The sequence below is a fragment of the Mauremys reevesii genome, linkage group 13, assembly GCF_016161935.1.
Source record: "Mauremys reevesii isolate NIE-2019 linkage group 13, ASM1616193v1, whole genome shotgun sequence".
In the NCBI taxonomy this organism is placed as follows: domain Eukaryota; kingdom Metazoa; phylum Chordata; order Testudines; family Geoemydidae; genus Mauremys; species Mauremys reevesii.
Genome location: NC_052635.1, coordinates 8,864,141 through 8,889,173, shown reverse-complemented (window position 1 = coordinate 8,889,173; position 25,033 = coordinate 8,864,141). Strand labels below are relative to the sequence as shown.

General features: G+C 45.0%; 1 long non-coding RNA gene across 1 annotated transcript; it reads right to left on the bottom strand.

Moving 5' to 3' along the window:
• Positions 1-3,830: 3,830 nt before the first annotated feature.
• Positions 3,831-7,722, bottom strand: LOC120380274. The gene is made up of 3 exons (XR_005587684.1): positions 7,659-7,722; positions 7,015-7,208; positions 3,831-3,949 (listed from the first exon to the last, which is right to left on the bottom strand). It is a non-coding gene; the product is annotated as an uncharacterized LOC120380274 (long non-coding RNA).
• Positions 7,723-25,033: the final 17,311 nt, after the last annotated feature.

Sequence of the window (25,033 nt, the reverse complement as noted above, 5' to 3'; positions counted from 1 at the left end):
ACCCCCTTTTCATGGTTATCTAGCTACCTAATCTAGTATTCAGACTTTCTTTGAGGTTCTCAGTGGCAATCAAGAACAGAAGGGTGAGACTGTGGGAGCAGGGATGTCATCCCCATCCTCCTAATGTTCTCCTCCTCCATAAAACACCTCCCTTCCCTGGGGCCTAAAATCTCTGCACTCTGACATGAGCAATGCCCAGGGAGTCCACATCACACATCGTAAATCGAGTCTAATCAAGATCGGTTGAACTGGGGTTGGAGAGTTCTGTTCACATACATCGTCAAAGTAGGCCCGGATCTGTTCGGTGAGGTTTTTGAAGGAAGAACCAATGTCCTTCTCTTTCAGCTCCTTCAGGACTTTGGCCAGTGCTTTCATGCTCTCACCAATCACTTCAGAACTGAAAACGTCATGTAAGGCCCCGATCAGTATGTCCAGAAGAAACTTCTTGTATTTTTTCACCTGTACAAACATACGACATTAAAGAAAACTTATCACTGATCACACTTCTAAGAACTTTTCTTTAGCAGTTATGAAGCTGTGGGAATTTCATCAACCCTCTCTCCCTCCTGAGATCTATAGCTATATTTCAGACCAGGTGCTAGCTACAATGAGCCAAACTCGGTAACATAATACACATGCATAATCCTATTATTAGATTTCTAGTTACTTAGATTCCAAGGCCAAAAGGGTTCATTGTGATTATCCGGTCTGACCTCCTGCATAACATAGAACTTCTCCGAAATAGTCTCTGAACTAGAGTACATCTTTTAGAAAAACATCCAATCTTGATTTTAAAATTGCTAGTGACCGAAAATCCACCACAACAACTTTTGGTAAATTGTTCCAATGATTAATTAAAATTACTATTAAAAATGTACGCCTTATTACCAGTCTGAATTAATCTAGCTTCCTTTTTCTCCATTGAATCTTGTTATACCATTGTTTGCTAATGTGAAGAACCCATTATCAAAATTTGTTCCCCATGTGAGTAGTTATAGACTGTCCTCAAGTCACTCCTTAACCTTTTCTTTGTAAAGCTAAATAGATTGAGCTCCTTGAGTCTATCACTAAAGGTATATTTTCCAATCCTTTGATAGTTCTTGTGACTGTTCTCTGAATCCTCTCTAATTTATCAGCATCCTTCTTGAATTGTGGACATCTGATCTGGACACAGCATTCCAGCAGCACTCACATGAGTGCCATATTCAGAGGGAAAATAACTTCTTTACTCTTCTTCAAGATTCCTCTATTTATGCCTCCAAGGATCATTTCAATCCTTTTGGCCACAACTTCGCATTGGGAGCTTATGTTCAACTGATTATCTGCCATGGCTCAAGTTTTTTCTCAGCATCATTGTTCCCTGGGATAGAGTCTCCCGTCCTGTAAGTATGGCCTGCATTTTCTGTTCCTAGATGTATACATTTACATATAGTTACATTAAAGTGCACATTGTTTGCTTATGCCCAGTTTACCAAAGGATCCAGCTTGCTCTGTATTGACTGCAAAAAGGTGACTAGGGTATGGGAGAGAGCAGAATTTGGCCTAGTGCATTGTGTGCAGCCTCTGTAAACTCTGAGCAATTATTTCCCTTGGATTCTCTACTTATGTTGCATCCTATTCAGTATTCTCTCATACCTTCACAGGCGCCCCATTGACTATATTTCCCAGGCCTCTTACAGCCATCTGACGGACAATGCTGTTCCTATCCTGTGACCTTTCTTCCAAGATGCGCAAGACACTCTTAAGCAACTTCTTCTCCCTGAGCGTGGGATCAGTCATTAGCTGAAATAAAATCAACATGTCCATTAGCACCAATATGATCCTTAAGATTGGGAATAGAATTTGAGCCGGCATAGAATACACTAAAAACAACAAGGAGTCCTCCTATAGCCACAGTCTTGTGGATACAGACTAATATGGCTACCCCTCTGATACGTGGCACATAACACACTAACTTTATCATTCCACACAAATGAGAAATGTCTTAAAAACATGCAGCTTTCCTTTTGGGCACTATAATAGGGATCCACTCACCTCTTGAGAGCCCCTTAGTGGCCAGGTCTGGTACCACAGTCCTTTTCTCACCCCTGGTGCACCCTGCCAGCTGACCTCAGTGAGTCTTCTGTGGCTCAGGCCTCTGGCTAAGTCCCAAAGTCCAAATGAACCCCTTCTGGGCTAGTCAAGAACAGTCCCATTGCCCTCACTAGGGTCTCCAGCCCCAACTCTGGGTCCTTGAAATTCTGCCCTTTGTTCAAGCTCTCCTTAAGCATTGTCCCCTTCCTGGGGCTTATGCCACTGTAAGTGGTAGGGGATCCAGGGCCTGCCCATAACTCTGGGTTCCAAACCATGGACCCTGTAAACAGTAGTTAGGCACCGCTTGATTTCAGTTCATTGTTGCTTTTTCCTACCAGCCACTTTTAGCTTCACCCTCACCTCAAGGTTCAAGTTCTTAAGGACTCTCTTCCTGCAAACCCAACTTAAGCAAATGCTGCCAGAATCAAACTCTGGCAATCCCTGGAATTTCTGTGGCCAGAGAGCAGCATCGTTTCTTGCCCCTCCAGTTCCTGGCAGGAACTGACCTGCTAAGGCCCTGCAGCTCCTTTTAGCTGAGCCTGATGGGCTCCGATTGGCTGCTCTCATGAGGCCTCTCTAGACAGACCCAGATTTGTGGCTCTTTTCCTGGGGCAGGGTGCAGTAGGACCATGGGGCCTCTTGTAAGGAGCCTCAAAGCCCAGGAACAGCCCATCCCAGGCACAGATCGATTGTTTTCCTTAGAACCAGATGAGCCCCTAAGATAGTTACTTAGCATAAGTGGAAATATGATGCAGATGTTAGAGGAGGGCTGTAGAAAGGGAGGATGGTCCAGCAGTTAACACACTTGTCTAGGACTTAGGAGACCCAGGTTCAAATTCCTGCTCCCTCAAAGACTTCCTGGGTGACCTTGGCAAATCACTTAGCCCTTCTGTGCATCAGCTCCCTGCCTGTAAAATAGGAATAATAGTGCTTCCCTACCTCCCAGGAGTGTTGTGGGGATACATACATACATGACAGAGTTTTGAGGTACTCAGATACAATCGTCATGAGAACCTAAGACAGATGTGAATGTATTTGTATGTTGCTTGTTTTATAGTATTAGGACACTAGGTTCATTCCGAAGATCTGCTGAGTGAAACCAAAACCAGGAGTTGTTGGTTAGTATCAGCACTGGGACTTGGCAGAAGAGGTCCAGTACTTCAAACTCTGTCTGTATCTCTCTCATCCAGCGCCTGTGGTTGTGTAGCTAGTATAGGCAATGACAGCAATACAAATATCAGCGAGAGAATGACTCCGAAAGGTAGAATGAAGTTCCTTGTCAGGTTTCCATATAAAGGGGGAACCAGTCTACTATCTAAAATGACAGTTACTCCTATGAACTGAACTGTACAACTCCTTAAAAGAAAGGCAAACAGACAATGGTCTAATGGTGAAACTGCTCTTCGGAGCCCTGTGTCTTACCTGGGCAAGGAAAGCTGTGCCGGTGACTCGGAAGTTTTCCATTGGGGAATTCACCCAGGGGAGGAGGCTCTGGATGATCTCAAGTGTTATTAGTCCAAATCTTAGCAGACCACTGGAAGGCAAAAAACCGCTTATGGGGTCGATTGCACACTTCAAAAACTCAGCTGCTCTGAGCAGACAGCTCTGATATCTATGGGTGGGAGCTGTGTGTTTCCACCCAGGGCACCCCCCACAAGGCTATAAACTGGAGGTTCCTCTCAGCCACTCTATTTGCTACTGATTCCCAAGGATAAAATCATGCCTCTTAGATCTCTTACCTCACCAGCAGACACACTCCTCATGGTGAGTCTGGGGGTTTTCAAGCAGAATCCATGTTTTCTGCGTCCTGAGCACTCTCACCAGTCTCTCATTCCCAGCTTTAGAAAGCACAGATTCTAACGCTTGGACAGAAAACCTGGGGAAAGAGAGGCACAGAACTGCAGCAATCAGTAGGAAGGTGCAGCCTGAACAGAGTCAGGAAGCCCAGGTTACTTGTCAGGTCTGCTGTTCATCGACAGTTCATCCACTGGCAATATCCTGACACCAGTGTCCCTGGAAGGACTTGATGCCAGGAGGTATGTTTCTGTCTCATACATCTCATATAACTAGTTTTGCTAGGGACAAAATTTTGCAGTCATTTTTCACTTTCTGCAAGGAGTATGGATACTAGCAGAGTACAAGGATATAAAAAAGATACACGATCAGGACCCCAAACCGGGGGGCATAGAATGTGGTGATCACTAGTGGATATTTTGGGGTTGTATCTCCAGATATGATGTGACAGAGTGCTGAGGGTATGCACTTGAGTCAGCACTCTGGTCACTATTAGTACTAATTCAGTTCCTTACAGAAAGCCTGATTGGACAGAGGTGTAGCTGATTACGAGGTCAGATTGGGGCTAGTGAGTCATGGAACCAATCATTCCATTAACAGGGAAACTGTATAAAAGGACATGGGCAGGAGCCCTTTGAGGGGAACAGACAGAGAAAGAAACTTGGGTGACCAGATATCCCGATATTTGGGGCTTTTTCTTATACAGGTGCCTATTACCACCCACCCCCTGTCCTGATTTTTCACACTTGCTGTCTGGTCACCCAAAGAGAAACAGAAAGACAAAAAGCTGGGAGAGCCTGACAAAGTGAGCTCTCTGAGTGGAAACACCTTCCCCCCATTTTGGAGAAGAGTTTAGAAAGTTGAGATACAAGATAAAGGTGCTATGTATTGGTAGGGGGATTAAATAGACTTCACGTTGGTGTTTACAAGCAAGAAAGTCTCAACGTGGTCTGTGTTTGTAGAAGATGTGGGGGTGCAACACCCCTCTCTGTCACAGCTGGGGGCTCATCAGGGATTTCCCTGTTATCTATACAAATGGAGAGCCTGCTGGAGAAGCCGGGGTAGAGGTCTGGCAGTCCGGGTGATGGAGGGAACACACTGAAATGGGTGGTGAAGCATCAAGGAGAAGTCTAGAACAGGGGTTCTCAACCTTTCTGTTTCTGAGCCTCCTCTCACCTCAACAAGCTATAAATACTCCATGGCTCACTCCCAGGCCTCTGCCCTGCCAGGCATCAGAGTTTGGGGCTCCTGGCTCTAGATTTTAACTCCACAGGGTGCAGGGGCTGGGGCTTTAGTGCAGGTGCTGGGCCTCAGGGCTCCAGCGTGGCTGGGCTCAGAGATTCAGCTTTCTGCCCTAAGCCCCAGCTAGTCTACTGCCAGCCCTGCTTGGCGGACCCCCTAAAACCAGCCCAGTTGAGAACTGCTGGTGTAGAAGACCCCACAGACCTTCTAACAATCCCACCAGGCAGAAAAACAGCCTTTGCTTGCCTGGTAGGTTTAACAGCAAAAGAGCCTTCAGGAATTTATACAGGAACAAGCCCAGGTCTGGCAACAACTCCTCCAAAGTCTGGCAAGTCCCGTGACAGGAAATGGAAACCAGGCACAGGAGATCAGACTCTGTAAAATGGGACCTGCGAACAACCCTGATCTGGTTTTGGTTACTCTTAAAGGAGCAGCGGTGAGACCTCACAAGGACAGAACAATGTGGGCCTTTCGACTGACACCCCATTTAACCGGGGAAGCACATATATGGCTCTTAGTGATTAGCGGGCAAGAGATTAGGACGTGATTAAGGCAGCCATGCTGGACGAGGTGGGGCCTGTCCACAGAAAAGTACTGCCAGAAATGGAGAGTTGAAAGATGGATTGAGGGATTAGGCCTCTGTGCATTTGCATAGAAATTGAAAGATTGGACCACTCACTGGTAAGGCCACATACTCAAACTGTGGGGGAGATCATGGACTGCATGATTCTGGAAGTTTCTTCAGAGTCACCCTGAGCATATCTGAGTATAGGTTACGTGGCACCAGCCAGTTAATCTGGACCCCGCAGTTAAAATTACAGAGGAATTTGCAGAGGCGGACATTCCCAGAGTGAGTCAGTGGTTTAAGGGGCTAAAAGATCACTAAAAGATTGCCATATGAGTCTCAAATAAAAGCTCATGTCACCAATATCATTGTGAAACACATCTACAGATGCTGTGTAAAGAGCCATGTCTATGCATTGAAAATTACATTCTTATGATCTGTGTCTAGGGACTAGTCACCAGGAAAGGTGAAAAAATGGTTTTCTTTAAGGCAAGAAATGTTTCTCCATCTGTTTGTTTACATGTAAATTAAGCATGTAGGGTTCACATTCAGTTCAGGACTGTGAGAACTTCAAAGAAAGAAAAGTAACAGGAAGGAGACAGGGAGTGGGGACCCAATTTTGGGGTACACCTCAAAGGTTTGCTCTAGTATATTTGGGGGACAAAGAAGACACCCTGGCATCTTTCACTTAGGAAGTAGATGGACAGCGAGACGGACAGCGGGGTCACTATCAGGCTTGGTTGAGAACGTTGGGCGAGAAACATCTTTAGACAGGAGGTTAACCTGTTGGGTAAGTTTAGTCTCTAGGACCATGTTATGATTTCATTTGACATGTAACCATTTTTTGCTTGCATTCTTTCTCACTGTCACTGGAAATTCTGTTCTTTGACCATCTCTGTTCTTGTTTGCCCTATAAATATATCTAAGTGCTGTGTGTTTTGCACTATAGAGTATAAGTAATAAAGTATAAAGTATAGAGTCTAAAGTATAAGAAGTAAACTGGTGTGTACTGTTCCATAGGGAACAGCAGGCCCGGTAATTCTGTGGGTGCTCAGTGGATAAAGGTCTGGACACTATACGGAACGGTCAGAAGACTCGGGGGTTGGTGTGTGCCTATCACTAACCTGTACAAAGAGACTGGGGTCTGAGGAGGCCTGGATGGCAGTGCTTGTTTTGCCAGAGCCTGGTCATTTTAGGGAACTGACCCACAGCAGACACAGACAAGACTTCCTCACTCTAAGGGCAGGCAATGGTAAGGTGCCTCATAACCCTGGAAATTCCTGGGGAGTGTCACACAACTCTATTGGAATTCTTTGTTTCTCTCCCTTCCTTCTAATTACCGGCAAGGGTTGCCCTCAGTATGTTGTTGGTCTTTTTGGAATAGGCTCCAGCTGCTTATCCTTGGCAAAGGCATCTTTTGTCCTGAGGTTCGGCTGATCTGCTGCAGGAGAACAGGAAACAACTCTGGGAGCAGCTCCTGCACAGCTTTGCTCGACTGCTGTGCTGACACCACCTCAAAGATGGCACATGTTGCCTGAAAGGAGAGCATGGTAAAAAATGAGATCTCCTCCCAACACCATCACATCCTCTTCTCCCCTTCTCATATCAGCTGTACTGAATTTTCACTTCTGCCGGTAACTTGAATGACTGCAAGCAACTCCCTTAACTCGTGGCTCAGTTTCCCACATCTGTAAAAATGTGTATGACCTACCAAGGCATGTTGTGAGTCCTAAGGAATATTTGCAAAGCACTGTGAGCAACCTGGTTCAAAGACTCTCTAATTGCCAGATGTTATTAAGTAAATCAGCCACATACTCTAAAACTGCGTATTTGTTCCACAGATAGCAGAGCTGGACTCAGGGAAACAGTACATCAGAGGAGAAGTGTCCACACAGCAATATTCTACCACACTTCTAGCTTTCCAGCAGCAGGATTGTCACAGGGCAGAGGAAAGCCTGAAAGGCGTGTCTGTCATCTAACTTACTGAGAGAGGTTCAGCAGCTGCCAAATGCCTGTCAGTTTCAGTCTCTGAGGTGATGCTTTCTTCTTGGCTTGTTGACGTCTTTATTTTTTCTATTAGGACCTGTAGGACCTGAGTGGCAAGCAAGGGGTCTCCCCCCAGAGATCTCCACAGCTCACTGGTGTAACTGCAATTTAACAGAAGTTACATGTGACCCCTGGACACTTTTGTGGCTCAGACTGAATGTGTCCTATTTAAGTAAAGACCAACTTTTCTCCTTGCCTATGAGGAGAAAGTTAGGAGCACTGTCCTCCTTTAACGCTCCTCCTGTTTAAATATTGAGTTTCCAGTTACAGAACTAGGTTAAGTGACCTAGTCTTACTGCAGCCTAACCATTAATACTAGACTTCCGAAGGACAGGACACAGAGCGCCAATCTCAGTTCCTGTTTTACCACTTCCCAGTAAATATGGAATCCTAAGCATGTGGCTCCCAAAGATCCAGGGTTTGGAAGGCAAGTGGATGAAAGAAAAGCCACATTTCTACTAACTGGACATACAATTATGAGAACGAATATTCATGGCCATCCTAGTTCCCCTTCACAAAGGGTGTCCCTACCCTCTGTTTGCCAGAAGCTGGGACTGGGCAACAGGGGATGGATCATTTGACAGTTACCTGTTCTGTTCATTCCCTCTAGGACATGTGGCACTGGCCACTGTCGGAAGACAGGACACTGGGCTAGATGGACCTTTGGTCTGACCCAGTATGGCCGTTCTTATGGTCTTAGATTCCAGCACTGATAACTGATAACCCACTTGGGGACCTTTAAATGAAATGATGGATCTGCTTCCAGTCCAGTTTTAAATCCCAAGGACAGCAACTCTATTCTAGCAGCCACACCCTGACCGATACCAAGCGGCGGTCTGATGACAATATTGGCCCTATTCTTTATCATCAGCCAGGGATTGGACTTGAAGCTGTCATGCTACCAGGAAATCAACAGCAATAGCTAATTTCCAAAGTGAGGTCAATTCAGGTGTCTAGAGAGCCAGGCCGGTTCCAGGCACCAGCCCAGCAAGCAGCTGCTTGGGGCAGGCAATGGTGAGGGGCAGCACATCTGGGTCTTCGGTGGCAATTCGGCGGCTGGTCCCTCACTCCTTCTCAGAGCAAAGGAGTAGAGCTGCACATCGCGATCGCAGGGTTTTTTTATTCCCCGCCCTTTTTTTGCTGCTTGGGGCAGCAAAAGCCCTGGAGCCAGCCCTGCTAGAGAAGTAGATGTTTCTAACAATACACTCCAGTTATACCAGTAAAGTTAGGTCTTTAGGATGTCAAAGCAGTTATGAATTAATGGAAACAGAATGACACTTAATTTCTCTCCACACCCCACCTTACCATGCTCTTGGACCTTCCTGGAGAAAGACCCAGGCTATTAACCATCAGGAATTATTCCAAAATGTCTGCTGCTTAAATAAAGCCCTACATCTCCCAGCAAAGCTGTGGGATCCATGTTTTACCAAGATGAATGCAATCGGTAGCGGTATATACCTGTCCATTGGCAGATGGTTGCTGAGTAGGCTGGAGATCACTGCCTCTAGGTGATGGTGAGCTAAAATAGACACTGCCTCAAGCAGGAATTGCCTCAAGCTGCCCTCCTGGATAGTAGCCATGTGGCTATATATTATATCCACAATAGCTGGCACCTGGAAGGAACAAAACCAGAAAGAAATGTCCCTTTTTCTTTCTCTCCATTCATTCTACAGAATCAAAACCTTTATTTACACATTTGCTGATTTTTTAGAAATTCCTCAAGAAACAAACGTTCAAATATGTCTGTGTAACTTTAACCCACAACAATTGCCCACACTTGGCTGTAAAAATTAACACTGACACACACACACACAGCGAAACCCCTCTATAACACGATGATCAGGGTCCAAAAAATTGGATCGCGCTAAATGTGGGGTCGCGGTATAGCAGGGTTTACCATTTCAAGCTGGTCAGTTTCAAGCCGGTCGATTTCTCTTGGGCAGAAAACTACTTGCATTTGCGAACTGCCCACCGCAGTAACTGAAAGGGTGGAGCTCCAGCAGCGGGAGCTCTCAGCCATGCGGTGAGAGAGGGAAACACTTGGGGAGAGCAGGGGAGATGTGCAACGGGCAGAGGAAGAGAGGAGCAGCTGGGGAGAGAGTGGCTCTTCTCACCAAAAGGGTAAGCGGGGGCAGGTGGGAAGAGGCAGTGGGGAAGGCACATTCCATTTTTTGCTTTTTTTTCCCCTTTGGGGGCACTCCAGCCCCTCTCCCTTCACAAAGCCTCTCTCTCTCTCTCTCTCTCTCTTTTTTCTCTCTCTTTTGCGCTTCCGCAGCGCTCCAGCTGCTTTTTTTTTTTTGGCCTGGGGCGGCCGGAGCCACTTTACAATCGTGTTATAGCCGAATTCGCATTATTACGGGGCGCATTATAGCAGGGTCAGGGGCGGCTCTAGCCATTTCGCCACCCCAAGCACGGTGGCACCCGTGGCTCCGGTGGACCTCCCGCAGGCGACCGGCAGAGCACCCCCGCGGCGTGCCGCCCCAAGCACGCGCTTTGCGTGCTGGGGCCTGGAGCCGCCCCTGAGCGGGGTTTCCCTGTACATACCAGGTAATTTAATGTGGTGGTGCCCAGCTATGCATTAAATAAAACCAGCTGGCATGCACAAAAGAAGGCTTTGCTTGCCCAGATTTTGCAGGTGTGATTTAAGCAGCCAAATGCAACCATTTGCCTCGAAGGATGCACAGTTCATAAACAACCACAAGCACAAAATATGCAAGTGCTTTAAACACAGTGTGCAAATGCCTGGGACTATGAACAGGTGACGACCTCTCATTCATTCCTAGCCCTTCACATCTTCGAAACACTGTGCAAACGTGGCAGTTCTGCTGCGAGGGTTCCCTGTCCTGAGGCCTTTCACCAGCCTTGATAGAAGATTTGTGGAGTGCTCCTTTCATCTAGCCCTAACGCACTTGGCTCCAGAATAAGGCATATAAATAGTGGATCCCAAAGACACTATAGTTTTCTCCCTCCCTCCTTCTATTCTTAAAGGGTACGTCTACACACTAAAAAAATCCCACAGCAGTGAGTTTCAGAGCTCAGGTCAACCTGGGCCTGAGGGGCTTGCACTATGTGGCTAAAAGTGTAGCTGTTCCTGCTCGGGCTGCAGCCCAGACTCTGAAACCTGGCAAGAGCTCAGGCTCCAGACTCACTGGGAATGACTACAGGACTATTTTTATCCAGGTAGCCCTTAGCCATAGGCCTCCTAAGAACTGGATGCCTCCAAGTGCCAGTCATTTTGTCTTCTTGTCTTTTCCCCAGAGTCTGTTTTTTCAAGCCTTTCTTGGCTGAATACTGTGGCAACAAGCCAGACAAATAAATAACCAACCATCTTCCTTTTCCCTTGGATTCTCTCTGTCTATTGCTATTGATTCTGCCGTTGCCTAGTTTAGGGTGAGAACAGAGATGGAATCGACTCTACGTCCGAGGGGGAGAAACAGCAAGATTTTTGTTCATTACACATGAGGGCAAAGATCTAAAAGCCTCGAGTTTAGGCAGAAAACCTCTCCAGTTTCCCGTTTTACCTTATCGAGCATGGCATCTCCACACTCCTTCAGTATAACCTTCATCCACAGTCCAGCTGCCGTGGCACAGGTGGGGCTGGCAGACAGCATACTTTCCACTGTGGCCTCAATAAAGGCTGTGGCCTGTTCTGGGGGAAAGTACTCACTAACAACCTGGGAATAAATCAAAAACAGGAGAGACTGCAATGATGTTTGGCTCCAGCACTTGTAAAAATGGAGGCCTAATTTCTCTATGGAAAAAGATCTATGCATCAGCAAATTGCATCTAACGAAGTGGGTATTCACCCACGAAAGCTCATGCTCCAATACGTCTGTTAGTCTATAAGGTGCCATAGGACTCTTTGCTGCTTTTACAGATCCAGACTAACACAGCTACCCCTCTGATTAATTAACAATTTGTTAATTAGCCTCATGTCCAGCTAGCCATTTGGGATTAAAATTCTCTCCATAGTCTATATACTACATTTTTGTATTCTACATTAATGAGATCAGGTTCGAGGCAAAGCTTCTGTTGCACAGTTAGCACAACATTGTACCGGATATGCAGGAGGTAAGTTTCCAGTTTGTATTCTCTTAGATACACTGCATCTTTTTACAACATATACAATGAAGTCAAGAGAGGCATGCTCACAAATATAGGCAAACCCACAAGGTGACAGAATGTAGACTGGATGGGTTCTCAGCTTGATGTTCCACTAATACAGTTTTTTCTCATGGATAGCTGGATAGGTACATGTGTGTGCATCTGCGTGTGCATTTTCATGGGCGTGCAACATTCTGTGGAATCTGGATTTTACATGGCATTCATAGCACACATCTATGAAAAGCATCTTGCTGGTTACTAGCAACGAATGCCCTGCACCCACAGCTCGCTCCAAGTACAGAAAGGCATCATGAAAGTGTAAATGTAAAATGAAGGGTGCCTGGTCACTAGAACATCCGCACAAGTTTTTTGAGTCAGTTACCCTGGCCATTTTGGAAGATGCCTGAAACAGAGCCTCGGGGTCCGGAGCTGCTGTTAGTTCGTCACGGAGACATCTCAGCTCCTCCTCCGCTGACCCCAGGTTCATGGGCTGGCCTGGAGTGGAGAAAAGGAAAAAAAGTACTGTAACGACTAATGAAACTGAACCTCTACTGCATGGATATTCATACAGGAGGATCCATGTGCTAGGCTGTTATCAGCATAGTGTAAAATCTTGGCCCCATCAAAGTCAATGGCAAAACTCCTGTTGACTATAATGGAGTCGGGATTACACCCTAAATGTCTGAAAGTTAACAGTAGTGGTATGTTATTGTGACTGATACAGGATTGAACAAGCATCGTATTCAGCTTGGAGCAGCTTTCTGGGGGTGTCTGGTTTCAGTAGTGTCTCTGCTCTCACTATTTACATCTAATCTCACATTCAAGTACAACTCATGCAGGTAGATGTGAGGTTCCAATGTAGAGGTGAATCCCTCCACCAAACTCTCAAGATGGGGCTGGACAAAACCTTCGGCAGGAAACCCATGCTCATCCGTCACTTCTAAACAATGCTGGGATTTCTATGTTGTACACTCAAAGACTGGAGTCCCTTATTCTGTTTGTGAATCACCAACACTGTTTTTAGGACTGATTAATAATAATTAGAAATAGGGTCACCAGATGTCCCAATTTTATAGGGACAGTCCCAATTTTGGGGTCTTTTTCTTATATAGACTCATATTATCCCCTACCCCCGTCCTGCATGAGTTTCACATTTGCTGTCTGGTCACCCTAATTGGAAATGGCCTTAAATAATAACCAAGATCTATCCCATTAGGTGAAAAGAACATCCTACTCCAGGGGTCGGCAACCTTTCAGAAGTGCTGTGCCGAGTCTTCATTTATTCACTCAAATTTAAGGTTTCGCGTGCCAGTAAGACATTTTAACGTTTTGAGAAGGTCTCTTTCTATAAGTCTATAATATATAACTAAATTGTGGTTGTATGTAAAGTAAATAAGGCTTTTAAAATGTTTCAGAAGCTTCATTTAAAATTAAATTAAAATGCGGAGCCCCCCGGACTGGTGGCCAGAACCTGGGCAGTGTGAGTGCCACTGAAAATCAGCTTGAGTGCCGCCTTCGGCACCCGTGCCATAGATTGCCTACCCCTGTCCCACTCTTTCACAAAGGGGAAAATGGCCTACACTTACTCCAATAGCTTTGAATGCTCATGACAGAGGGCTGCTGCAAGAACTTTTTGTTTAAAGAATTATTCCAGGAAACCCCTCCAATACAGCCAGTGGCAGGGTAAAGAGAATGAAAATGTTTAGTACCAAGGGCTTGTTTACATGGAGAAGTCAAGAAAGCTAATCAAATTCATTTTCAAACTGCATTAGTTAAACTTCATTAAACACCTCTGGGGACACACTTATTTAGAATTAAAGGGGCCTTTTTTCAGGTTAGTTTAATTCATGTAATTCACTTAAATTAAGAAGGGCCATTTTCATTCAGAATCAGAGCATCCACACGTGTTTAATGACTGTCGTGGAAAAATTGACCACGCCTTTATTTTGGGTCAGACACACTGAGGCACTTTTATTATAGTACAAGCATGCATGCAGGGAGAGGGTTAAAACTCCCCTCTGCCTGTTACAAATTTTACCGAGCTTATAAAGTTTAAAACCGCAAATTAGCATTTACTTAAAATACCCTTATTTGGGAGTATCAGTTGTGACATTTGCAAGCTACTTCAGTTTTTTTCATACATGGTGTTTCCTTTTATTGTTTCTGGGCAGTTTTCGTTGGTAGTCTGCCTGCCTGTAAGACCCCTCCTTTGCGGTTGCATTGGATAAGGCTCAGCATTCTAGCTGAGCTTCCCTCAGTTCCCCTTTCTCTGGTTTCTTCATCACCCCCCCCCCCCCCATGCCCCTGATATAGACAGACAAGAATTGCAGAAGTTAACCTTTGTTCTATATAGCAATTGGGTTTTGCTAACAGACCTGGGCCTGAAAGGCAGGGGTTAGGATGCAGTTTGCTTCTGACCCTATGGGTGGGGGTCTGGATCTTAATTGTTAATAACGCCTTGTTGTTTACCAAATTGCTCAATACAACTACTTCCAATAGAGTTGCACAGCAAGCCCCCTCCCAACTACATGTGCGCCCACCTACGTGCGGCTACATTGTACAAGACTCTTTATTAATTTTCCATTGCTAATATGCTGTTATACTAGGCCATGTTTCACAATTATCAGTAGGCGTTGGTTCCCTTTCTCCTGTTGGCCTTTCGATTATGCCATACCAGCTATCCTATGTCTTAATATCAAGCTGACCTATAATGGCCTAATGTTAATTATGCTCAGCTAATTCAACATGGGGCAAGCGGGACACAGTCTGGGGCAAGTGGGACCCCTTAAAATCCCTAACAATTCCCTCCTTTTGATGCCAAATCAATGGCATCAACTTCCTCAATGTGAATATTCAAAGAGGTTGGGAAGCAAGGATTGTTATGTGGCCGTTATCTTCCCAACAAATATGATCATGGTCAATAACAATTTCTCCAGGGTTAAGCTTTCAGACGGACTGGAGTTGAGGGGGTTCTAAGGACCAAAGTTTAACACAGTCTGAAGACAAACTTATCCAAAGTCTAGGTCCAAGAGCCTAGTCAAAGTCTTAAGCCCACCGTATTTTCCCTCTTTTCCTGCTTATCCGTATACACATTCATCACTGCTCCTGACTTCCTTTCTTTCCAACTGTTGCCATAAAGTTCATTAACAATTATTAGCTTCATTCGCTCTTATGCATTAAATCTAGCAGGTTTAGGACTGGGCAAGTAATGATAAATGCATCCATTACAAAGGCAACAATAACATAAAAGCAATAATATTTCTATGGAAACCCTATAGGCTATATAAAAAGCATTACCGGTATTTTCAATTTGATATATAATCTGGAATATGTGAAGCTCAGAAATTTTTGTACTACTGGTAAAACTGCAAACAAATTCTGGAACCAGTCAGGTACTAGGGTAGTCCAATTAAAGGGTATCTAAGCCTAAAGGGCTGGTTACAAAATTTTTCTTTTAGGCCAATCCAATATATGATTATCTGCGGCAGTGGAGAGATCAAATGTATGTTTTGTAAATAGTGGTCTCTACAAGCACACAACTATCATTAGCTTAAAGAAGCAGGTGTCCTGTCAGGATAGTTTCTTGTTCTATATTCTTCTAACAAAACTGTGAGAACTTCTCCTGGCTTCAGTTTACATACACACTGAAGCTGTGGGGGTTCTAATGGGGAGAGCATCCATTGGTTACCTATCCCAATCCAAATATTGATATTTCAGGAGCACTAACTATGAATTGGCTAGGCATATCAGGTGGCTTAATTTCCCAAATGTCTTGGTGAATTACCCAATCTCATATGCATCCTTCCCACGGGCCTGGCAGGATTCGGTATGTGGAAGCTCACACTTTCTTTAACTGGTCCATATGCTTGGAAGGAGTACTGTGAATGCACACACTTTTGCCCAGAGAATTTCCAATTATGCTTCCATGACCACAGGTCAGATGGTACTCCTGAGATGTCTGTAAGGGCCGTGGGCCAAGCCTGGTGCTCAAGATCACTCTGAATGGCCATTAGCTGGTCACTCAGGAAATCCCAAACATGCCAGATCCCACTGCAATTCCTTTCCAGCATCAGTGATATTTAATACCACCTCTTAATACCTTTTGGGTCATAGAACTAAGGGCTGAAATAACGTGCAATCCACCCATTCCTGCCTACACCTGAGTTAACTGCGCCCCAGTAATAAGACTGGGTATACTTTTCCAGTTGGTCCAATTTACCTTCAGGCTGTTGGGTTTCACAAATACTTGGACAAATAGCGGCAATTTGAAAGGGAGTTAACGGTAAAGTAAACCTGATAGTTCCTAACGTGGCATTAAGTATAATTTATTTGAATCCCTCTGGGTCTCTTTTCTATAGGGGCTATACCACAGCTATTGGTTATATACGTGGACAACTTCCTGCGATGCCTCTGGGTTTGTAGTACGAGAGGGAGAATACTGTAATAAGGTACAGGTGATGTTATCTGCTACAGGGATGGCCTCTAGGCAGGAAAACAGACTTTTCCATGAGTATCGTGGCAGATTCCAGAAACTAGCATTTTATCTACCTTGTCATAGAATGCATCTATGTCAAAGATTGTTTCCTTACACAGTTTGGCTAGTTTGTTTGCAAGTTCCCCTTTTCCCGTTCCACTGTCCCTACATACTGAGGGTGGTGAGCACAATGAAAATGCTGCTCAATGTGGAGAGTCTTGCAGACTTGCTGCATGTCCTGACCCATAAAGTGGATACCTCGGTTACTGTTTATAGAAACAGGGAGACCGGATCATGAATAAAAATCCCTAAACAATTTCTTTGCTACTGTGATGGAGGCAGCCTCTGCACAAGGCAAGGCTCCAATTTATCCAGAGACTATACAGACACATATTCATATGAGCAACCGTTTGGCATGTTGATAAAGTCAATCCAGATATTCACAGACAGGCCCCACAGAGTGGGGTGAGCTGCCGGTTAGTCCGGACTGGCTTACCACTATTGTGTACTACTAGTGTCGTGACACCAGTGTAATCATCCCTCCTTTGCTCACGTGGGCCAAACCATGGGTCACATGAGCAAAGCAAGGCAACAAAGTCTTGGGCGCTACCGAGCGACCATCCAGCTGCTCCATCAGCCCCATCCCACCCTAAGTTCATTAAGGAGGAGAGTTTGAGGAACACTACAAGTTTCATTTTTCAGGTAGTTTTGGCTAGCTTCCGCAAGCTATTCTTCAAGATTTCGTAGTCTTAATTCACTTAGCTGTCCGACAGTGAGGCAGCAAGGGAGAGGTTGCTAGCACTATCACCTTGCTTGCTTGGAGGCTTTATTATGTCCTCAGGTGGAAAGGTTGTGTTCTTAGTAAGATTCAAAGGCTCAGTGGGTTTGTCAGCAGACAAAGGAAAAGTTGCCACATCTTTACCCTGTCCTTTACTCCTGTTGTCTAGAAGGAGCAACAACGCCAGAAGGAAAGATAGACCGCTCATCAGTCGGAGAGCCATTACAGTGAGAAACATGGGCAGGTAGTCAGTTCTCGGCACTTCACAGCGGTGTTGGTAATTAATAGGATTTGATAAGGGTCTTTCAGAATGAGGCCAGAGTAGTTTCTCACTGGTGGACTTCCATGTAGATTCAGCCTTCTGGTTCCAGCAAGCAGCAGAGCTATTATATATAAAAAGACCTAACACATTTCATTAGTCTCTTGCAATAATTAAGCATTGTGTTATTTATTAAATGAATGTCCATCTGAGCCAAAGCCAGCAGGGCACTGTTGATAGTTGCATTGGGTGCCCTGGTATAAATTTTATAAAAGCTTAATCTGGCCTTTCAATTGGGAGTGGCCTTCAAAAGGCATTTAACCATACTAGATCTATGAAGTTGCACAACTTGTTATAATTTTTTTTCAGTACATTAAGTTCATAATCACTGTTGCTACTCACAGTTTTACAGCAGTTTTGGCATTTGTCTTTTCACAAGAGAATACTTTACTAAAACTAACACATACTTACAATTACAACATTCAAACATAAAATTAATCTAAATAATTTTCCTTTATAAATACCCTTACTGATTGCAGGCAAAACTGAGGAATTACTCAAATTACTCCCCATATTTTCCTGTATTTGTTTTATAGACAGGTCAGGTTTTAATGGTTTCTATCTTTTAACTTCTGTTCTTAAATACATGTTGATTTTTAAATGGAAAACACAAGCCATTTTGGCTTTCCTTTGACAACATAACCGTTGATTGCATAGAGCCACCTTAAGGCTTAGTGTGGGGGTACTTACTACAGCTTTTATTTGCTATTTGTTACCAAAACAGATTTAAAATCTCTTACCAAATTTTTTTAACACATTACATTACCTTAAGAATCAAATATTAAATACCAAAATTAATACTAGTTTCTTTTTGTTTGTTTTTACAACCCCAAAACAACACCAATTTATTATAAAACAAAGATTGTACCCACCATACGTGTTTTTAACAAAATTGACTATCTTTTACAGTCAAATGATTTTTACTTATATAACCTCTTGCCTGGATTATTCACAGACAGTCTTATTGCTTAATTTCCTCCAATAACTACAGAGTTAATTTTTAACTTTCCTTCTTTTAACTTCCTCAAACTGCGGTTGCCTGCTTGTATGGGCCCGATCCTTTTTTCTTGCTACATTTTTTCTTTTCATGGGCACAGGCATTGTTTCACTACCAATTTAGCAAGGAGGGCGGGCTTTTGACTTAACCCCCCATCTATCTATTTACATACACACATCACATTTTGATGCATATTATTTATTAATAACATTTTTATATGTCTAGACTTAATACAATCCTTCTCTGAGCCGGTGACAACCCCTCAGCACTGAAAACAACAGCATGAACAGCACAGTAAAATTCCTCTCTCGGTCTAGTTTGAGAGAGGGTTTACTACACTTTGGGAAGTGGTCCTGCTGGGTTTAGACAAATTTCAGCCAGTTGGGCAGCCCCAATGTGCCCAACCCGGTTGGCATGATCGGCTCACAATGCCCACAGGGAGGGAGAGACTTTAACCAGCTGTTCCTGTTGCAACGAGGAAGGGCTGGGGTCAGTCTGCTCCATAGAGTGTCCTTCTGAAAACCTGCCAGGACCTCATTGTGAGCGGGATCAGACACATCCAGATACACACCATTTGGGGTACAACAGATTGCACAATTTAATTCACAAAGCAAATCTTTTGATATTTCTTCCCCTCGGGGCCAGTGGAGGCCGGGCAACAGCTCCCTGCCTACTTTCTAGGACCATAATATGAGTATATATACGTGGCAGGAGTGCCCTTCTCTGGCATGGGAATCTACCTAGATTCCCCTTTTGCCCCCATTACGGATACCGGGCAGACAATTACAACCTAGCTGACAGGCATCCCCAAAGGGCTAACTATAAAACACTTAACAGACATGCTAGCACAGTGGACAAAACATACAACAAAACACATCACACCCCTTTGCCTCTCTCACCAGCAGTCAGGGTGTAACGCTCAATTATTTCAGCATTCACTGGCACATCTACGGGCTGTTAGCTTCAATTACTGACAGCTAGTTTTACGGCCCATCCACTGTCTGCCTATTGCTGACGGGAGCCTTGGCCAACCTTATTCTCTAGGACCACTCCGGGGTTACTCACTTCCCCAGGGTTCATAGCGACTTCTACCTCGGGGTTCTAACCCCAAACCTATAACCGACACAAAACAACCTTCACAATACAGGCATGGCGTTGACAAGGAGTGCACCCCTGAGGTGTACAATCCCGTCAAGGTCAAAAATTCCCTTCAGGTGAAATTGCAGTTTTTGATAATTTCTGGTATACCAATTACATTTTTATAAATATTTACACTTCGACGACCTATAATGTACGTACATATAAGCATCAGGCGTGCCTTGGGTGGGACCGGCAGGACTTTCGATCCTTTGGCCCCATGCTCACCACAGCACACTTCACTCAAGCCAATCACACCAGGATGCTAACTCGGGGTTACCACAGTTCTACACTAATGGCCCAACTCGGCCTGCCCTTTTTTCATGGCAGGAACACAAGGGAGCAGGTTCCCAGGCATTTTCCCTCTAGCAAACCTGCAGGAAGGCGGACAAGGGGGGGCGGGCTAACAGAACAACCCGTGGTCCCCGTACGTCTCTCTCCAGCCCTGGGCACCAGCCTTCAAGCCAACGGTGCTGCAGTAGCTTTTGAGCTGACGGTACGGTTTCCTGGGGCTTCCTCCTCTCCGAGGAAGGGAAGGAGCTTATGGCTCCGGGGGGAACAAAGAGGGACTCTGTGGCCTTTTACAAGGCAGTGCTCAAAGGGCGGTCACAGGGCCATGGGGATATGGAGGGGTAAGGGACACAGGATAGGGAACAACACAAGCACCCTGACTGGTTAGCCACTTACCAAAGCCTGCCAGTCAGGGAAGCTTTTCAATCTCTCTTCAAGCGGGTTGTGGAGCTTGCTTTCCACAACCAACAACACTCCGGCTGCTCGGCCTTATACACACACACAGGCCGCACGGCCTCACACACACAGGCACGTTTCCTGGCACAGCTCGCCAGGGCGGAAACTACCCCTGGTCCCTCCCAACCTAGTGGCTCCGGGACGCCGAACGCCCAGCTCTAATAGGCGATCAGTTTTCTCCGGACCCAAAGAGCGTGGTCCGAGGGGCTGCCGGCACACCTTGCCTTGAGACTGAGACTGTAGCTCAGCCTACAGTAGCTCAGCCTAACCTGACCTGACCTGACCTGACCTGACCTGACCTGACCTGACCTGACACGTTTCCCGTAATTCCCTATCCCTCCCACACCCCAACTCGAGTCTAATAAGGCCTTAGCAAGGGCCTCAGGTGCGTCTGACCATGTCCCAAGGTTGGATCCAGCTTATGACTTACCCCAACCAGAGCCTACGGACCAGTTCTCCTCCAAGCCCCTATCAGCAGAGATTTCAAAGGTCTCTTACCTCTCAGATGGGCCCTGGGGTTGGAAAGGAACTGCCCGCGGTCCTCTGATCCAGGGATGTCATCTGTGGATCCCGGACGAGCCCCCAAATTGTCGTGGAAAAATTGACCACGCCTTTATTTTGGGTCAGACACACTGAGGCACTTTTATTATAGTACAAGCATGCATGCAGGAGAGGTTAAAACTCCTCTGCCTGTTACAAATTTTACCGAGCTTATAAAGTTTAAAACCGCAAATTAGCATTTACTTAAAATACCCTTATTTGGGAGTATCAGTTGTGACATTTGCAAGCTACTTCAGTTTTTTCATACATGGTGTTTCCTTTTATTGTTTCTGGGCAGTTTTGTTGGTAGTCTGCCTGCCTGTAAGACCCTCCTTTGCGGTTGCATTGGATAAGGCTCAGCATTCTAGCTGAGCTTCCCTCAGTTCCCTTTCTCTGGTTTCTTCATCACCCCCATGCCCCTGATATAGACAGACAAGAATTGCAGAAGTTAACCTTTGTTCTATATAGCAATTGGGTTTTGCTAACAGACCTGGGCCTGAAAGGCAGGGGTTAGGATGCAGTTTGCTTCTGACCCTATGGGTGGGGGTCTGGATCTTAATTGTTAATAACGCCTTGTTGTTTACCAAATTGCTCAATACAACTACTTCCAATAGAGTTGCACAGCAAGCCCCCTCCCAACTACATGTGCGCCCACCTACGTGCGGCTACATTGTACAAGACTCTTTATTAATTTTCCATTGCTAATATGCTGTTATACTAGGCCATGTTTCACAATTATCAGTAGGCGTTGGTTCCCCTTTCTCCTGTTGGCCTTTCGATTATGCCATACCAGCTATCCTATGTCTTAATATCAAGCTGACCTATAATGGCCTAATGTTAATTATGCTCAGCTAATTCAACATGGGGCAAGCGGGACACAGTCTGGGGCAAGTGGGACCCCTTAAAATCCCTAACAATGACACTTTAAAATTTACACCTTTAGTTCATTTGGATTAACTCTCCTTAGTGTCCCTGTGTAGAGAAGCCCTAAGGAACTGAGCAGTTATCTACCTGGTGCAGACCATTTATTATTTGTACAGTTCCCAGAAGTGTGCCACACTCTTTACACATCATAATCGTCTCTTCTAATGAGCTATTTACAAGATGCCCACCACTCTGTTATCTAAGTGCCAACAGACAGGACAGAAAGAACTAGACAGGCAGAAAAATGGACATTACAACAGTGAAAGAAGCTGAAGAATTACTTATACCTGCTAATGGTCTCCTCACCTTGTATACAGAGAAGGCAGCTGATACAGTCAACCACCCACTGACGAGATGTGGCCAGTGAATCACAGCTGTATGGTGCTATTGCTCCAATCAGAGATCCAAACTGATGAAAAGTTTCCTGAGTCTAATTAAAAAAGAATGAAGAATGAACGTTCTCCAGCTGTACTAGACTTCACTTGCCATCTTTATTGTTGATACCAGTCAGCTCTGTGTTTTTGGGGAACCAGGGCACAGTATCTAGCTTGTGTGACTCCTGAAGGACACCCCCAATTCCCATCTCTGTTTGAACCAAAACCGATCAGAGAAAAGGCTTGCAGAGAACAATGAAGGGTTTGGGGAGACACACCTAGATGCCTCCTGACAAGGGTGACAAGATTAAGACATCTCCATTTGCATACAGAATGAAGAACAGAGACAACTCTCTAGCCTCAACTGCATGAAAGATGGAATAGGGATTAGCATAAAGAATGAAGAACAGAGAACCGCACTGAACTCTGGGACCAGAAAAGCAGGGACGCATTGAATCATGGGAATCCCTGCTCCAGATGCTAATGAACCTACGCCTGCACACACTCAGCTCAGCAATTATCAGACCAATTCTAGTAATAAATCTTTGACTCATATCCCAAAATACTGAAGCAGCCTAGTTGCCTTGTGAGCTCCCCGGAAGAAAACAACACCCATAGCCAAGAATGATCAGCTCCTATTGACTAGCCTAAAGAAAACCCTTGAGCCATCAGTTTACCCATAAACAAATCTAGTGTTCTCCCTTGAACCATTGTATTTTCTCTACAAAACCCCTACCTATGCCCAGGTAAGGGTTCTGATGTATAGGCCCAAACTCTGCATCAGTTCCACTGGGATTCCATCTCCTGACTGATCATGCTGGGGGCTCTGCCTGTCTCCAGCACTCAGGACCCTGAGCGACCACCATCACCTGGGAACCCCGACCAGTTCAAGCCTCATGGAGTGGGTGGGATCCATCTCTCTCTTTCTCTGTTTTCTTTCCTACCTCAGGTATTAACCTTTAAAATGTAGCTGTTATGTTTGTTTAGCCCTCCTGGTGTGGTTATCACTATGATTCAATCAATAACTGTTATGGGTCAGCTGGTTGCTTTTCTCTCTCTCTGAATTTTACTCTTTTGTGTTTTTAGCTTCCCCCATTTACTCTGCAGCGACGCTTCTTGTACCTAAGCTAAAGATCCCTGTAGTGCCCCAAAATACAGTGGGGTTTGTTCATCAAGTGGGTTACTACCAGTACAATTGTAATGTGAAAGTGTGATAGGAATGTGTTAAACTTGGGGCACAGAAGTGGGTGGGGGGAGCAGTGGAAAGTGCTGCTGAACCCAGCCTGTTGAGACCAGGGACACATGAGGGTACCAGCTTGAAAGTGCTGCTCAGCCCAGCCCACTGAATGCAGGGACATATGAGGGGCTCAGCTGGGGAGTGCTGATTGACTTGCTCTGCTAGTGTGTGTACGCATGTTCGTCTAGTTCTACTTATTAGCCCTGGGGAACCTAGTCCTGCAGGAGAGCTCCATTGGGAGGGGACTTGTAGAAGGAAGGAGTAGAACACACAAGTGACATAAGCAACACAGTAATAGAATTACAGAACCGCCCCACCCCTCTCTTCCCCCACAGAAGAGTAACCCTAATTAATGAGCCTCCCCAAAGTAATGGGCACATCTGGTAACATTGTGCCTCTGATTCCTGTACTGAACTGGGTAACGCACATTGGAAAATATAATCCCAATTGTACATACAAACGGATGGGGTCTAAATTAGCTGTTATCACTCAAAGAAGAGACCTCAGAGTCATTGTGTACAGTTCTCTGAAAGCATCTGCTCCACATGCAGTCAAAAACGCTAACAACATGTTAGGAACCATTAGGAAGCGGATTGATAATAAGGCAGTAAATATCATTATGCCGCTATAGAAATCTACAGTACCCCCACACCTTGAATACTGCGTGCAGTTTTGCTCATCTCACCTCAAAAAAGATATGTTAGAACTGGAAGAAATACAGAGAAGAGTAACAAAAATTATTGGGCGTATGGGACAACTTCTCATATAAGGAGAGATTAAAAAGACAGGGACTTTTCAGCTAGGAAAAGAGACGACTAAGAGGGACTATGATAGAGATCTATAGACTCATGACTGGTGTAGAGAAAGTCAATAAGGAAGTGTTATTTAGCCCTTCACATATCACAGGAACAAGGGGTCACCCAATGAAATTAATAGGCAGCAGGTTTAAAACAAAAAAAGGAAGCATTTCTTCACACAATGCAGTCAACCTGTGGAACTCATCGCCAGGGAGATGTTGTGAAGGCCAAAAGTATAACTGGGTTCAAAAAAGAATGAGATGAGTTCATGGAGGATAGGTCCATCTCTGGCTATTAGCTAACACGGTCAGGGATGCAACCCTATGATCTGGATGTATCTAAACCTCTGACTGCCAGACGCTGGGGCTGGGACTGTCCAACAGGGGATGGTTCACTTGACAATTGCCTTGTTCTGTTCATTCCCTCTGATGCATCTGGCACCCACCACTGTCAGAAGACAGGATACTGGGTAGATGAACCATTCTTCTGGGGGATCCAGGATAGCCACTCTTATGTTTTATGTTCTTAGCGGATTACATAGAAATTCAGCTTTAGCATCCTGGGAGCATAAGAACCAAGAATGCATTTGTGACACTGGCAGACCAGTCAACCTGTGTATGACCCATAATAACTTAACAAGAGACACTTCTACTGTATCAAGACAGTTCACGTGCATGTGAATTTCAAAGAGACGCATTAGACTAGCAATCATCAACTCATTCAAAAATGAACAATAGATGCTAAGTGTATTTGTCTGTGGTTATCTATACCGGGTTAGAAGTTTCACAATGTAAATAAATTAGCTTGTAGATGCTAATTCCCTTTCATGGCTTAATTGCCTTAATTATGTGTGCAAGGTGTTCAGTTAGCCTTAAAATCAAAGAT